Genomic DNA, 15,541 nt, shown 5'->3' with positions numbered 1-15,541 from the left:
GAAAAGAAGGCACACGGTTTCATCAAGGAACCATCAGAATTCCTCTGAGACAAAACGGCCCCTGCCCCAATCTCAGAAGCGTCAACCTCAACCTGAAAAGGAAGAGAAACATCCGGCTAACGCAACACAGGGGCAGAAGTAAATCGGCGTTTAAGCTCCTGAAAGGCAGAAACAGCCGCAGAGGACCAATTCTTCACATCAGCGCCTTTCTTCGTCAAATCGGTCAGGGGTTTAACCACACTGGAGAAGTTGGCAATGAAACGGCGATAAAAAATTAGCAAAGCCCAAAAATTTCTGAAGGCTCTTCACGGATGTGGGCTGGATCCAATCATGAATGGCCTGAACCTTAACCGGATCCATTTCTATAGATGAGGGAGAAAAAATGAAGCCCAAAAAAGAAACCTTCTGTACTCCAAAGAGGCACTTAGACCCCTTCACAAACAAGGCATTATCACGAAGGATCTGAAAAACCATCCTGACTTGTTTCACATGAGACTCCCAATCATCTGAAAAAATCAAAATATCATCCAAATATACAATCATGAATTTATCAAGATAATTCCGAAATATATCATGCATGAAGGACTGAAACACAGATGGAGCATTAAAGAGTCCGAATGGCATCACAAGATATTCAAAATGGCCCTCGGGCGTATTAAACGCAGTTTTCCATTCGTCACCCTGCTTAATACGAACAAGATTATATGCCCCTCGAAGGTCAATCTTAGTAAACCAACTAGCCCCCTTAATCCTGGCAAACAAATCAGAAAGCAAAGGCAAAGGGTATTGGAATTTGACCGTGATCTTATTCAAGAGGCGATAATCAATACAGGGTCTCAAGGAGCCATCCTTCTTGGCAACAAAAAAAAAACCTGCTCCCAATGGAGAAGAAGATGGCCGAATATGCCCCTTCTCCAAAGACTCCTTAACATAACTCCGCATGGCGGCATGTTCTGGCACAGACAGGTTGAAAAGTCGGCCCTTAGGGAACTTACAGCCTGGAATCAAGTCAATAGCACAATCACAGTCCCTATGCGGTGGAAGGGAACTGGATTTGGGCTAATCGAAAACATCCTGGAAATCTGACAAAAACTCAGGAATTTCAGAAGAGGGGGAGGAGGAAATTGACATCAAAGAAACGTCATCATGAACCCCCTGACAACCCCAACTAGTCACAGACATAGATTTCCAATCCAACACCGGATTATGCACCTGCAACCATGGAAACCCCAGCACAATAGCATCATGCAAATTATGCAACACCAGAAAACGACAATCTTCCTGATGGGCTGGCGCCATGCACATGGTTAGCTGTGTCCAAAACTGAGGTTTATTTTTAGCCAATGGTGTAGCATCAATGCCCCTCAAAGGGATAGGACTCTGCAAAGGCTGTAAGGGAAAACCACAACGTCTGGCAAATTCTAAGTCCATTAAATTTAAGCGGCGCCTGAATCCACAAATGCCATGACAGAAAATGACGATAATGAGCAGATCAGGGTCACAGATAACAGAAATTTAGGTTGTACAGTACTGATGGTAACGGAATTAGCGATTCTCTTGGCACGCTTAGGGCAATCAGAAATAACATGAGCAGAATCACCGCTGTAAAAACACAACCTATTCTGACGTCTGAATCCTTGTCGTTCAGCTCTAGACACAATCCTATCACACTGCATAGGCTCAGGACTCCGCTCGGAAGACAACGCCATAGTGTGCACAACTCTGCGCTCACGCAAGCGCCGATCAATTTGAATGGCCAGAGACATAGAATCACTCAGACCAGCAGGCGTGGGGAACCCCACCATAACATCTTTAACGGATTCAGAAAGACCCTTTCTGAAAATTGCCGCCAAAGCATCCTCATTCCATTTAGTCAGCACAGACCATTTTCTAAATTTCTGGCAATACGATTCTGCCGCTTCTTGACCCTGACACAGGGCCAGCAAGGTTTTCTCAGCATGATCCACAGAATTAGGTTCATCATACAATAACCCAAGCACCTGAAAAAAGGTGTCTACATTAAGCAAGGCCGGATTCCCAGATTCCAGGGAAAACGCCCAATCCTGAGGATCGCCACACAACAGAGATATGACAATTTTAACCTGCTGGATGGGATCACCAGAGGAACGGGGCTTCAGAGCAAAAAACAGTTTACAGTTATTTTTAAAGCTCAAAAATTTGGACCTGTCCCCAAAAAACAGATCAGGAGTTGGAATTCTAGGCTCTAAAACCGGAGTCTGAACGATATAATCAGAAATACCCTGTACTCTAGCAGCAAGTTGATCCAAACGAGAAGCAAGTCCCTGAACATCCATGTCAGCGCCAAACTCCTGAGCCACCCAGAGGTAAAGAGGGAAAAAAAAACACAAGAGTACAGAAAAAAAATGGCTCAGCACTTTCTTTCCCTTCTTCTGAGATGCGGTTAACTCATTGTGGGCCAGTTGTACTGTTATAATCTGGTGGCCTAGGAGCAGCATGAGACGTACTCTGGGAAGGTGGTATCTGTACTGACCGCAGACCCTGAACTTAACACCGCAACTAGAAGTAGCCGTGGGATGTACCTACCAATCCTAGACACCTCGACACAGCCGGAGGACTAATTAACCCTATAGATAGAAAAGGGAAAACTATCTTGCCTCAGAGAAAATCCCCAAAGGATAGACAGCCCCCCACAAATATTGACTGTGAGAGGAGAGGAAAAAACATACACAGACTGAAAACAGGATTTAGCTAAATAGGAAGGATAGGACAGAGAACTATGCGGTCAGTATTAAAATACTAGAAAATGTCCACCACAGAAAATACAAAAACTCCACATCTAACTAAAGACATGGAGGGTATATCTGCCTCTCCAGAGATTCCAGCTTGGCTGCATAAATCCTTACACAGATTAAGCTGGACAAGGAAAAACATGAAATGCACTGAACAATAAGGCCCACAACATGTGGCTGAAAAAACAAGCAGAACTTATCTTGGTTGAAATGAACAGCAAGCAGGAGAGACCAGGAAGGGATGTGAATCCTCCAGAAACAATGAACAACTGGCACTGACTAAAGGGTGAAGCCAGACTAAATAGCCCAGTCCGAAGTGGAAACACCTGATGACTGCTGTGAAGGACAGCAGCGCTACCACTTATAACCACTGGAGGGAGCCCAAGAGCAGAATTCACAACAGGTGGCGTCACGAACATTATCCCTTTAAAGACTTTTCCCTTTTAATACGGACGTCCTTAGGGCCACGGACAGGGTAAGCCACCGTGACATCCCCCGAACCGAAGGACCCGGTACCGAGTACCCCACGGCCCTACTGGGGGCGATCTATATATATATATATATATATATATATATATATATATATATATATACATATAGATACAAAAAAATGGAACAGCACAATGCCCACCGATGGGTGCCAGGCCTCCTGGGTAGAATGGTCCACTCATCCTCCCAATATGTATACAAAATAGAAAAAGAAGGCAGCACTCCAAGTCCTTTTCAAGGTGAAAAAAGTGTGTAGTTTATTTAACCCACATCTCTGTGCGACGTTTCGGCTCAACTGAGCCTTTCTCAAGCCTTGAGAAAGGATCAGTTGAGCCGAAACATCGCACAGAGATGTGGGTTAAATAAACTACGCACTTTTTTCACCTTGAAAAGGACTTGGTGCTGCCTTCTTTTTCTATTTTGTGTGTATATATATATATGGGCATAGTAAATATCTGTGGTTAGTTATAGCACCTCACTTCTCTTATTTTCCCATCACGCCTCTCATTTTCCCCATCACATCTTTCATTTTCCCCCTCACATCTCTCATTTTCTCCCTCACACCTCTCATTATCCCCCTCACTCCTCTTATTTTCCCCCTCACTCCTCTCATTCCCCCTAACACTTGTCATTTCGACCTCACATCTGTCATTTTCCGATCACTCCACTATTTTCCCTCACTCCTCTCATTTTGCACTCACACCTTTTCATTTTCACCTCACACCTCTCATTTTCCCCTCAGTATATACATGTTTGTCATCTCCCTTATATATAGTATACACCTATATGTCATCTCCTGTATATAGTATATACCTGTATGTCATCTCCCCTGTATATAGTATATACCTGCTGTGTGTCATCTCCCCTGTATATAGTATATACCTGTATGTCATCTCCTCCTATATATAGTATACCTGTATGTAATCTCCTCCTGTATATAGTATATACCTGTGTGTCATCTCACCTATATATAGTTTATACCTGTATGTAATCTACTCCTGTATATAGTATATACCTGTATGTCATCTCCTCCTATATATAGTATATACCTGTATGTAATCTCCTCCTGTATATAGTATATACCTGTGTGTCATCTCACCTATATATAGTATATATCTGTGTGTCATCTCCTCCTGTATATAGTATATACCTGTATGTCATCTCCTCCTATACATAGTATATACCTGTATTTCATCTCCTCCTGTATATACTATATACCTGTAGGTAATCTGCTCCTGTATATAGTATATACCTGTGTGTCATCTCCTCCTGTATATAGTATATACCTGTATGTAATCTCCTCCTATACATAGCATATACCTGTATGTCATCTCCTCCTGTATATACTATATACCTGTAGGTAATCTGCTCCTGTATATAGTATATACCTGTGTGTCATCTCCTCCTGTATATAGTATATACCTGTATGTCATCTCCTCCTGTATGTAGTATGTACCTGTATGTCATCTCCTCCTCTATATAGTATATATCTGTGTGTCATCTCCTCCTGTATATAGTATATACCTGTGTCATCTCCCCTGTAAATAGTATATACCTGTGTGTCATCTCCTCCTGTATATAGTATATATCTGTATGTCATCTCCTCCTGCATATAGTATATATCTGTATGTCATCTCCTCCTGTATATAGTATATACCTGTGTGTCATCTCCTCCTGTATATAGTATATACCTGTATGTCATCTCCTCCTATACACAGCATATACCTGTATTTCATCTCCTCCTGTATATACTATATACCTGTAGGTAATCTGCTCCTGTATATAGTATATACCTGTGTGTCATCTCCTCCTGTATATAGTATATACCTGTATGTCATCTCCTCCTGTATGTAGTATGTACCTGTATGTCATCTCCTCCTCTATATAGTATATACCTGTGTGCCATCTCTCCTGTATATAGTATATATCTGTGTGTCATCTCCTCCTGTATATAGTATATACCTGTGTGTCATCTCCCCTGTGAATAGTATATACGTGTGTGTCATCTCCTCCTGTATATAGTATATATCTGTATGTCATCTCCTCCTGTATTAGACCTCATTCACACGTTATTTGGTCAGTATTTTTACCTCAGTATTTGTAAGCTAAATTGGCAGCCTGATAAATCCCCAGCCAACAGTAAGCCCACCCCCTGGCAGTATATATTAGCTCACACATACACATAATAGACTGGTCATGTGACTGACAGCTGCCGGATTCCTATATGGTACATTTGTTGCTCTTGTAGTTTGTCTGCTTATTAATCAGATTTTTATTTTTGAAGGATAATACCAGACTTGTGTGTGTTTTAGGGCGAGTTTCGTGTGTCAAGTTGTGTGTGTTGAGTTGCGTGTGGCGACATGCATGTAGCGATTTTTGTGAGATGAGTTTTGTGTGGCGACATGCGTGTAGCAACTTTTTGTGTGTCGAGTTGCATGTGACAGGTTAGTGTAGCAAGTTGTGTGCAGCAAGTTTTGCGCATGGCGAATTTTGGGCGTGGCGAGTTTTATGTGTGGTGCCTTTTGAGTATGTGCAAGTTTTGTGTGAGGCAACTTTTGCATGTGTTGCAACTTTTGTGCATGTGGCAATTTTTCCGCGTGTGCAAGTTTTGCGTGTGGCGAGTTTTCCATGAGGTGAGTTTTGCACGTGTGGCGAGTTTTGCATGTGGAGAGTTTTGCGCGTGGCGAGTTTTGAGCGGCGACTTTTGTGTTTCGACTTTTATGTGGCGAGGTTGGTGTATGTGTGGTGAAATGTGCGCTGAGGGTGGTATATGTGTTCGAGCACGTGGTAGTGTGTGGCGCATTTTGTGTGTGTGTTCATATCCCCGTGGTGGTGTGGTGATTATCCCATGTCGGGGCCCCACCTTAGCAACTGTACAGTATATACTCTTTGGCGCCATCGCTCTCATTCTTTAAGTCCCCCTTGTTCACATCTGGCAGCTGTTAATTTGCCTCCAACACTTTTCCTTTCATTTTTTCCCCATTATGTAGATAGGGGCAAAATTGTTTGGTGAATTGGAAAGCGCGGGGTTAAAATTTCACCTCACAACATAGCTTTGACGCTCTCGGGGTCCAGACGTGTGACTGTGCAAAATTTTGTGCCTGTAGCTGCGACGCCTCCAACACTTTTCCTTTCACTTTTTCCCCATTATGTAGATAGTGGCAAAATTGTTTGGTGAATTGGAAAGCGCGGGGTTAAAATTTCACCTCACAACATAGCCTATGACGCTCTCGGGGTCCAGACGTGTGACTGTGCAAAATTTTGTGGCTGTGGCTGCGACGGTTCAGATGCCAATCCCGGACATACACACATACACACATACACACATACACACATTCAGCTTTATATATTATATATATATATATATATATATATATATATATATATATATATATATATATATATATATATACAGTACAGACCAAAAGTTTGGGCACACCTTCTCATTTAAAGATTTTCATTTAAAGATTTTTCTGTATTTTCATGACTATGAAAATTGTACATTCACACTGAAGGCATCAAAACTATGAATTAACACATGTGGAATTATGTACTTAATAAAAAAGTGTGAAACAACTGAAAATATGTCTTATATTCTAGGTTCTTCAAAGTAGCCACCTTTTGCTTTGATGACTGCATCTCGATTGGGTTCAGGTCTGGTGACTGTGGAGGCCAGGTCATCTGGCGTAGCACCCCATCACTCTCCTTCTTGGTCAAATAGCCCTTACACAGCCTGGAGGTGTGTTTGGAGTCAGTGTCCTGTTGAAAAATAAATGATGGTCCAACTAAACGCAAACCGGATGGAGTAGCATGCCACTGCAAGATGCTGTGGTAGCCTTGCTGGTTCAGCATGCCTTCAATTTTGAATAAATCCCCAACAATGTCACCAGCAAAGCACCCCCACACCATCACACCTCCTCCTCCATGCTTCACGGTGGGAACCAGGCATGTAGAGTCCATCCGTTCACCTTATCTGTGTTGCACAAAGACACGGTGGTTGGAACCAAAGATCTCAAATTTGGACTCATCAGACTAAAGCACAGATTTCCACTGGTCTAATGTCCATTCCTTGTGTTCTTTAGCCCAAACAAGTCTCTTCTGCTTGTTGCCTGTCCTTAGCAGTGGTTTCTTAGCTATTTTACCATGAAGGCCTGCTGCACAAAGTCTCCTCTTAAAGGGAACCTATCACCCCGTTTTTTAAAGATTAGATAAAAATAGTGTGAAATAGGGGCAGAGCTGGGCTTTACATTAGTGCCTCTTTGGTGCCTTTACACCCCCGTTAGGCTGCCGAAATACCTTAGTGAAGTGTCCGTTTTGTCCTGTCACTCAAGCTGGTCAGGTCGGATGGGCGGGGCTGCTGTCCGGGGCTTCAGGAAAATGGCCGCGGGATTCCGCACGTGCGCAGATGGAGATCGCGGCGGCCATTTTCCTGAAGCCCCGGGCAGCAGAGCGCTCCATCTGCGCAGGCGCGGCCACAGGAAAGATGGCCGCGCCCACCGGTAAACGGCTGAATAGCGAAGAAATAAGGCAAGAAATCCCACTTATTAAACCTGACAGGGCACACCTGTGAAGTGAAAACCATTCCCGGTGACTACCTCTTGAAGCTCATCAAGAGAATGCCAAGAGTGTGCAAAGCAGTCATCAAAGCAAAAGGTGGCTACTTTGAAGAACCTAGAATAGAAGACATAATTTCAGTTGTTTCACACTTTTTTGTTAAGTATATAATTTCACATGTGTTAATTCATAGTTTTGATGCCTTCAGTGTGAATGTACAATTTTCATAGTCATGAAAATACAGAAAAATCTTTACATGAGAAGGTGTGTCCAAACTTTTGGATTCTCTGCTGAAAAAGATAGGAGTAGCAGACTTTTGTGCAGAAATATCTGCAGAGACGATATCAACATGAAGGTCTGATGGTAGTAACAGTCTTGTTTGTACAACTACAGTTATATGAAAAAGTTTGGGCAACCCTATTAATCTTAAGCTTAATGTTTTATAAAAATTGTTTTTTTTGCAACAGCTATTTCAGTTTCATATATCTAATAACTGTTGGACACAGTAATGTTTCTGCCTTGAAATGAGGTTTATTGTACTAACAGAAAATGTGCAATCTGCATTCAAACAAAATTTGACAGTTGCATAAGTATGGGCATCCTTATCATTTTCTTGTTTTAAATACTCCTACCTACTTTTTACTGACTTACTAAAGCACTTTTTTTGGTTTTGTAACCTCATTGAGCTTTGAACTTCATAGCCAGGTGTATGCAATCATGAGAAAAGCTACTTAAAGTGGCCACTTGCAAGTTGTTCTCCTGTTTGAATGGCATCATGGGCTCCTCAAAACAACTGTCAAATGATCTGAAAACAAAGATTATTCAACATAGTTGTTCAGGGGAAGGATACAAAAAGCTGTCTAAGAGATTTAACCTGTCAATTTCCACTGTGAGGAACATAGTAAGGAAATGGAAGAACACAGGTACAGTTCTTGTTAAGGCCAGAAGTGGCAGGCCTAGAAAAACATCAGAAAGCCAGAGAAGAAGAATGGTGAGATCAGTCAAGGACAATCCTCAGACCACCTCCAGAGAGCTGCAGCATCAACTTGCTGCAGATGATGTCACTGTGCATCGGTCAACTATACAACGCACTTTGCACAAGGAGAAGCTGTATGGGAGAGTGATGCAAAAGAAGCCATTTCTGCAAGCACGCCACAAACAGAGTCGGCTGAGGTATGCAAAAGCACATATGGAAAAGCCAATTTCTTTTTGGAAGAAGGTCCTGTGGACTGATAAAACCAAGATTGAGTTGTTTGGTCATACAAAAAGGCGTTATGCATGGCGGCAAAAAAACACAGGATTCCAAGAAAAACACTTGCTACCCACAGTAAAATTTGGTGGAGGTTCCATTATGCTTTGGGGCTGTGTGGCCAATGCCGGCACCGGGAATCTTGTTAAAGTTGAGGGACGCATGGATTCCTCTCAGTATCAGCAGATTCTGTGACAAAGTTGAAGTTACGCAGGGGATGGATCTTTCAGCAAGACAATGATCCAAAACACCGCTCCAAATCTACCCTGGCATTCATGCAGAGGAACAATTACACTGTTCTGGAATGGCCATCCCAGTCCCCAGACCTGAATATCATTGAACATCTGTGGGATCATTTGAAGAGGGCTGTCCATGCTCGGCGACCATCAAACTTAACTGAACTGGAATTGTTTTGTAAAGAGGAATGGTCAAAAATACCTTCATGCAGGATCCAGGAACTCATTAAAAGCTACAGGAAGCGACTAGAGGCTGTTATTTTTGCTAAAGGAGGATCTACTAAATATTAATGTCACTTTTCTGGTGAAGTGCCCATACTTATGCACCTGTCAAATTTTGTTTGAATGCAGATTGTACATTTTCTGTTAGTACAATAAACCTCATTTCAAGGCAGAAACATTACTGTGTCCAACAGTTATTAGATATATGAAACTGAAATAGCTGTTGCAAAAAAAACAATTTTTATAAAACATTAAGCTTAAGATTAATAGGGGTACCCAAACGTTTTCATATAACTGTAGCTAAATTATGTATAGCGTTATCCCATTATCACATAGTGTCCTCTCTTATTACTTATAACACCACTAATTGTTAGTGTTTTTACTTCTTATATATAGCAGCATCCATTATTACATAGTGTCCTCCATTGTTATGTATAGCCCTTATTACATAGGGTCCTCTATTATTAAATAAAGCTTCATCTATTACATTTTGGCCTCCCTGAATGATTATATACAGTTTCTTCTTTCAGTATATACAGTGACTGATGATGTGTAGTCTGTTTTGGTCTATTTTGTGTTTTGTATACATTTTAAGGCATCAAATGCCATAGCTAAGACAACGCAAAAGGAAAAATAATGTTGGTGATACACAATGCACGCCTCTTTTTCGCCTGCCTTCATTGTCTCCTACACGGGCGTCTGAAAAACTGGATGTTTATCACATGACCTGTCATTTGGCATGTCACCCTTCCCCATCACATTAGGTGATCTGGGAAGGGGGGCAGTGAACAGTGGACAGCCTGGGCACTAGAGTACCCTTAATCTGCCCCTGATCATACATTATGGAACTAATCAGTGTCAGATAGCTTTTGTTTAGTATCTGCTTCATTACTTTTGTTTAGTTGACATGATGACCTTCAATTTGAAGCTGGTAAGAGGTATTTTATTTTTTATAGGGTCTACACAATGCTAAACTATTTTATGCCTCCAACTATTCCCTAGTTAAAGCTGTAAGGGCCCCACTGTAGATTATTAGTTTCCCATACTAGGGTTGTAATATATATTTAAAAATCTTCTTCCCCAAAAAAAAACAGCTATTCCCTATCCATGGAAAAGGGGGCAGCATGATGATTCCTCAGGGTACAGCGAATGAGAATGAGGCACTGAAGCGCACTGTACTGGACTATTTCCAGCCAACCCATTAACAATGAATTTAGCAGAGGCCGAGCAGTTGCACCTCTGCTCCACTCAAGAGGGGCTGTAGAGACAGCTTTTGGGGTCACTATAGGACCCAGCAGTTCGACTGGTAGCGATCAGCAAGTTATTACTTTTCCAATGGATAGGTTGTTGTAACTTGTTTTTAGGGAATAATGAATTTGATGGGGTCTGACATACTATTGGTGCAACCTGCGCAACCACACAGGGGCCCAAGAGGTAAGGGGACACTTCAAGCTCCATGGGAGTAAACAGCTGCTGTCATAGACCCACTATTAGACTGCAGAGGGCCCATTGACTGTTCTTGCACAGGGGCCCCTGCATTTTATCTAAGATCATTATCTAAGGTTTAGATCACTATTCCGGTACCTATCATATGATTTTTATTGTTTGTATTCCTATTTACACTTCTAGATGTTTGTGACTGCCGCTGATTCGGGGTGAAATGTAAGCATGCTTTCTGATTATTTCATGCAGGCACACTATTGCTAGGACAAAAGTCACTTTTGTACTACTACATAATAGATGACTATCCCGGTCTAGGTGACATCTGGGAAACTGACTATGGATATGTATCGGGCTACTTGTCCATGGCAACCAATCAGATTCCAGCCCTCATTTTTCTAAAGCCCTTTTGAAGAGGGAGGCAGCAATCTGGTTGCTATGGGCAACTATTTCACTTTTCCCTTGCTCCAGTTTAATAAATGTCCCCTATGTTCTTTTGTAATAACCACTCTTTTATTAGCTGGTTTACAAAACAGCATTTACTGGAGATAATAAGCCTGAATAACATAACTTGTGTAGTATACGTGGGTTGTGCCAGTCATTTCCTAGATCACTGGACTGTCCATTATGTTTAGGTTTTAGTGAAAAGAATTAAACCCCTTTTAAAATTAATTACAAATATAACTAAATACAAATAAACAAAGAAATAGCACAGTGATGTTCAGAGCCTGGAGACACAGACAGCAGAACAGGCCAAGAAAGAAAACAGCATGCAGACAGAACCCACCGCAACACGCAGCAGCAGGACTGCCTGACATGTAGATGTAGATCTATAGAGAAACACGCAGCCGGAAATAACACTCATCTCTGTCACTCTAGAAAATATTCCCATTTCTATTTCTCTAAAAACGCTTCTATAAATAATCCACATTTCTGTATCTGGAAACCCATAGAGAAATAATACTCATTTCCATTTCTCTAGAAACACACATCTAGAGATAATCCCCATTTCTATTTCTCTGGAAACACATCTAGAAATAATCCACATCTTTGTCTCTCTGAAAATAATCTATCTCTAGAAACACACAAAGAAATAATACTTATCTTTGTCTCTCTTCAAAGACGCATCTAATAATAATCCACTTGTCTGTCTCTCTAAAAACACACATGTAGAAATATTCCACTTTGTTGTCTTTCTACAAACACACATATAGAAATAATAAACATTTTATCTCTCTAGAAAAAAGCATGTTGAAATATTCCACATATCAGTCTCTGTAAACCCACAAGTAGACATAATCCACATCTCTGCCTCTTCAAACACACATGTAGAAATAATCCACGCCTTTGGTTTTGTAAAAACACACATTTAGAGATAATCTACATAATTATCTCTCTAGAAATATGCATACAGAAATAACATCTGTCTTTAGAAACACACGTCATAAATAACCCACAGCTAAATCTCTCCAGAAACACATACATAGAAATAATCCACAACTCTGTCTCTCTAGAAATAATCCACATCTGTCTCTCTAGAAGCACACATATAGACATACTCCACATCTGTCTCTGGAAACTCACATTTAGAAATAATCTACCACTCTGTCTCTCTAGAAATAATCCTCATTTGTCTCTCTAGAAACACACATATAAACATACACCACTTCTCTAACTTTGGAAATGTGCATTTAGAAATAATCCACAACTCTGTCTCTCTACAAATAATCCACATCTGTCTTTGTAGAAACGCACATATTATAAATAAAGAATCCACAGTTCTGGCTTTCTAGAAACACGTATATAGACATACTCCACATCTATGTCTCTGGAAATGTGCATATAGAAATGATCCACAACTCTGTCTCTCTAGAAATAATTCTCATCTGTCTTTCTAGAAACACACACACACACACACACCCCACAGTTCAGTCTTTCTGGAAAAAGCACACAGAAATAATCCACCACTGTCTTTCTAGAAACACACACACACACACACACACACACACACACACACACACACACACCCCACAGTTCAGTCTTTCTGGAAAAAGCACACAGAAATAATCCACCACTGTCTTTCTAGAAACACACACACACACACACACACACACACACACACACACACACACACACACACACACACACACACACACATATATCCCACAGGTCAGTCTTTCTAGAAAAAACACCCAGAAATAATCAACCACTGTGTTTCTAGAAACACACATACATATATATAACCCACAGCTCAGTCTCTCTAGAAACACCCAGAAATAATCCACCCCTGTCTTCTAGAGCCACACATGTAGACATACTCCATATCTCTGTCTCTGGAAACGCACATGTAGAAATTGTCTAGAAATAGAGCACATCTCTGTCACTCTGGAAACACATCTAGGAATCATCCATCTCTGTCTCTCCAGAAATAATCCATAGCTGCAGTTTGCAGCCACAATCCATACATCAGGAGACGGAGGGCTCAGACAATCCCCCCGTTTCTCCACATACCGGGCACTGGCGTCAGACACCTCATATGCCCAGTGTAGAATATGGGGCACACATAGAGCCACGCCGGAGGGTCAGCCCACGTCCCATACCTTGTGTCCCTGTCACATTTTGCGGGTCCCCGCGGTGCAGCACAATGTCACCCGTGGATCCAGGAGCTGTCACACGCCGCTCCTGCTGCGGATCCGGAGGCGTCAGATCGGAGCCCCCATTGTCCCTCGCTGTAGCGCTGCGCGGACCCACACCCAGTGTCTCCTGCGCGATTTTATGGGGATTGCAGCGGCGGGTTGTGCCTAATCCTCACCCCCTTTCCCATCGATGTCCTCAGGGTCCCTCTTCTTCCCCCACTCTGCCCCCTTCTATGGATTCCCTGTCTCTCCCAAACTGTCTCCTCCCATTTCTCCGATCTATTCCTCTTACCTATTCCAGTGCTGTGAATGTTCCCATTTGTGGCCCAATAATCCAGGACCGCATGATGGCTGTATTCACACTCAGGGAGCTGGTCCTATGCTAGAAGAGACTAACCCCCATCATAGTCCTATGGCCATGTATTCATGCTAGTGGTGACCTGGTGAGGGTCCCTTCCAGCCTCCCCATCCTCTACAATGCAATCTTGTCTTAAGATGGGAGGTATGCAGAAATACAGTAAGGGCATTTGTATGGGTGATTGCCCTGTATAAAGTGGGAGCATCATCCATGAAAAAGAACAAAAGGTTCCCAGAATATGGCAATACAAGCATAAATGATTTTTTTAACCCCTCAATGACAGTCACTGTCCTGAGGAATAAAAGAATAGCGCCCCCCGACGGGCAGAAATGTAGCGGGTGTCAGCTGTACAGTACAGCCACAATCAGTAATAGTGATGGTTGCAGCCATTTAACCCCCCCTAGATGCCTCTGTCAATAGCGGCAGCAGCCTCTAGATGGTTAACAGAGGGAGTAGATTCTCTCTTTAACCCCATGGACACCCCACCACTGTGATCATATGGTCCAGATGATTACCATGGCAACCTGAGGCCGAGTATTGGCCTGTTAAGGATGCTAGTATCATTTTAGAGGGGAAAAATTGTTTTTGATTCCATTCGTTCCACATTGTAGTAATTCCTTTGAAGCCCCTGAAGGGTTAACACACAGCACATTTGGAGGGTTGCAGTTTTTAAAATGGTATCACTTTAGGTTTTTATTTCCATTATATAGGTCACCAAAAGTTCAAAACCAAACAGGTCGATAAAAAAGTAGAATCGGTATAATTTTCATGAAAACGATGAAAGAAAAAAAACTACCCCAGCCTGTTTTCACTTTCCTGACCAGGTCAATTTTTTCAATTTTGACCAGCATCATAATATGTGGTAATAACTCTGGGATGCTTCAACAGATCCCACTGATTCCGAGAATGTTTTTTTCATGACACGTTGTACTTCTTGTTAGTGGTAAATTTAGGACAATATTTACTTGCATTTATTTGTCAAAATATTGGAAATTTAGAAAGTTTTGCAGTTTTCAAACTATTGGTTTTTAAGCCCTTTAACTAGGGCATGTCACACATGTCAGGAACATGAGGTATTTGATTGTCTATCATCATGCACACTGAGCTCTGCTACATCCAAGAGCAGAGAACAGACACACGCTGTGGGCCATTCTGACCCCCCTTCTTTTCTCGGCCTACAGCACAGTGGAATTCAAGCCACTTGTTTCCTCTCCCCAGGAATGTCTTTGTTGCCACTCTGAAGCTAAACGTAAAGAGTATAGGAACCATGAGCTTCTATTGTTCTATTAAAGTGATATATAGGGGCACTGATCTGGGCTAGAGATATAAGAATTATATATTCCATATGTCCATCAATAGATCTATCACTCACTGAAACCGTTAGCAGCTAAACGCAACAAGTACAAAGAGTGGATTTCTTTGTAAGCGGGTCATATAATTACAACATACAGAGAGCTAGGCATAAAAATAGTTTTCATAATTCTCAGTAAAGGGGAGGTTTCAGCCTCTAAGTGAGGTCACCACAGGGGGAGGGCTTTGGTTTTGGGCTAGGAAATAACTGTGTGAAGCAGGAGTCCTGAGTGTCT

At 41.9% G+C, this 15,541-nt stretch overlaps 1 protein-coding gene across 3 annotated transcripts in view; it reads right to left on the bottom strand.

The window, feature by feature from the left end:
• Positions 1-14,003, bottom strand: part of SEMA6B (semaphorin 6B) — a 174,916-nt gene extending 160,913 nt beyond the window's left edge. Inside the window, exon 1 of one of the 3 annotated variants that reach the window (XM_077273122.1) lies at positions 13,890-14,003. The gene's annotated coding sequence lies outside the window, so the exon portion shown is untranslated. Of the gene's footprint in view, positions 1-13,561; positions 13,840-13,889 lie in introns of those variants that run through there. The other 2 variants (XM_077273115.1, XM_077273106.1) reach the window with 2 other exon arrangements.
• Positions 14,004-15,541: the final 1,538 nt, after the last annotated feature.

Source organism: Ranitomeya variabilis, chromosome 1 (assembly GCF_051348905.1).
Source record: "Ranitomeya variabilis isolate aRanVar5 chromosome 1, aRanVar5.hap1, whole genome shotgun sequence".
Lineage (NCBI taxonomy): Eukaryota > Metazoa > Chordata > Amphibia > Anura > Dendrobatidae > Ranitomeya > Ranitomeya variabilis.
This window is presented reverse-complemented; position numbering and strand designations above follow the sequence as displayed.